The sequence below is a fragment of the Humulus lupulus genome, chromosome 8 (assembly GCF_963169125.1).
Source record: "Humulus lupulus chromosome 8, drHumLupu1.1, whole genome shotgun sequence".
Taxonomy (NCBI): domain Eukaryota; kingdom Viridiplantae; phylum Streptophyta; class Magnoliopsida; order Rosales; family Cannabaceae; genus Humulus; species Humulus lupulus.
In genome coordinates this window covers 64,408,292-64,410,525 of record NC_084800.1, presented here as the reverse complement: position 1 = coordinate 64,410,525, position 2,234 = coordinate 64,408,292, and the positions used below count along the sequence as shown (strand labels likewise).

The 2,234-nt window shown below is 31.4% G+C and overlaps 1 long non-coding RNA gene across 1 annotated transcript; it reads left to right on the top strand.

Annotated features, from left to right (window-relative positions):
• Window positions 1-683: 683 nt before the first annotated feature.
• On the top strand, window positions 684-1,470 carry LOC133793841 (uncharacterized). The gene is made up of 3 exons (XR_009874981.1): window positions 684-762; window positions 1,108-1,172; window positions 1,357-1,470. It is a non-coding gene; the product is annotated as an uncharacterized LOC133793841 (long non-coding RNA).
• Window positions 1,471-2,234: the final 764 nt, after the last annotated feature.

Below are 2,234 nucleotides of genomic sequence, written 5' to 3'. Positions count from 1 at the left end.
AGAAAGTTTTGTTGTTGTTGTAGTGATAGATTGTGTTAAAAGAAGGATATTTTAGCTGTGATATCAGTCCTAGGCTCCTAGCCTATCATCTTAGGAACACTATCCCAATTAGTTGCTGGCTTGTCAATAGTTCTGTCACCTTTTTACACAAAGTTTCACTGAGGATAGTTTGTACATTTTATTTTTATTTTCGCATACAGTGCTCTGGCATAGTAGAATGTGAATGTTTAGAAGATGTTTGTATACTAGATGCATTTTAAATTTGACTTATCAAAGGAACAAACAGCGGGCAACATACTTTGTACTCTGCTCTTTAACTTGTTCAATTCTGCTTATTGTTAGGTGAAAAGTCTTCTTACTGTACGACCTGAAACAGAGACTCCAGTCAGTGCCGTTTCCATCCGGAGAATACCACGGTTTGCTTAACTCTTCAATTACTAATTTTTTATTTTTCAGAAAATACATTTAGTCAGAGTATCCAATGTTGATTTGTATGTTGTATGCTCAGAGTTCCTGCCGATATGCCACTGTACGATATATTAAACGAGTTTCAGAAGGGCAGCAGTCATATGGCAGCTGTGGTGAAGACTAAAGGGAAAAGCAAGCTTCCTACAATTGATGGGGAGAAGACTTTTCTGTGGCTGCCTAGTGATAATTTTACAGAACATGTCTATTTCTATATGCATCAATGGATTCTGACCAGTTAAGCTCTGGAATTTCAGATTTTGATACTCACTTTCAAGGCCTCATAGTTCAGAAAAGGTCTCTTTCTCTCTCTCTCTCTATATATTTATATAACTGCAGTTGTCTCAACTTATTTCTATATTCTATTCCATATTTGTCATTTGTGAAATGTTCTATTTTAACTAGTGTGAAGTATATGGTTGTTAGGTATGCATTTAACTGGCCTTGATTGTTTTCCTTTACTTATATTCCATTTATCAATTCAAGTTTTGCATCCCTATTCTGTCATCAAAAGCTTTATTCAGCTGTTGTGTATTCATGACAGACTTCTATGATATTTCTATGGTATGTGATATTGCATTGATTGTTAGAGATCTCGCTAGTTTCTATTAATACTTTGTATTTTCTTGATTTATCTCTTAGTGATGATGACGACTCTGAGAATGAGTCGGCACTTGAAATTCAGCCATACTTGATGGAAGAAAAATGTAAGACTGCAATTCCTTGTTAATAATGTTGTATTGTTTTTTTTGCCTCCCCTCATTGAAGTGCTCATGCTTTTGATATTTTTTTTCCCTGGAATTTTAATGATTTCTCATCTCCTTCTTCTTTTTTATTGTTTAAGTCAGATTTGGACTTTCTGTTTTCTAATTTTTGGGTCATCATCTGTAGTGTCGAAGCACTTGATAATCACTTGACTGCTATCCAAAGGGACCATGAACTCAGGTCCCAAATAGAAGAAAGGAAAATAAGAAGTGATGCGGCTTATGAAGGGGCCAAAAGAAAAGAGAAAGCTCTCTTGGAAGAAAATGTATCATGTAATTTTTTGTTTTTCATTTTTGAAGTAAAAAATGTTCAAGATTATAATACTTTATTATGTTATACTTTCAAACTTAAGTTAGAACTAAGATCTCATGAAATAAACACATTCCGAGTTTGAATTAGTTATTGTTTAATGTAATACTTATGGTTTATCAATCTATTGATAATTATATTTTATGATTAATTTTGATTTTTTTTTTATCAAAATACAATAATGAAAATCTTTTAATTAAAAAAAAAACTTATAAGTACTATTATCACAATAAAAAACCTTAATATGTTATGATTTAGAAACATATTATAAGCGTAAAAAATTGTTATGGTTTATATAATATAACAAACTAAAAATGTTATCAAAATAATCAAATGTAATAGTTGAAAAGTGTTATGAAAAAAGTACAAGATTAAACTTCAAATTTATAATCAAAAACTCTATCTAAATGTTATTATTTGAATATTATAGCACCTAAAAATGTGTTATTGAATAGTTTAAGATAACACCGAACATAACATTCAAAAACTGTTATAGAAAAGACTGGACTTTTAATAACATGGGCTACATTAGCATTTTCAGAAGTGCTATCAATAGTCCCGGTTAGCAGTTTTTAAGTGTTATGAATACTGTTTTTTCTTGTAGTGTAACCACCCCTAGGGGGTTTTGGCCATGTCGACTTCTCTATAGGTCCTGGACCTATCTTTTTTGTTCATCAATCTTTTTTCAATACTTC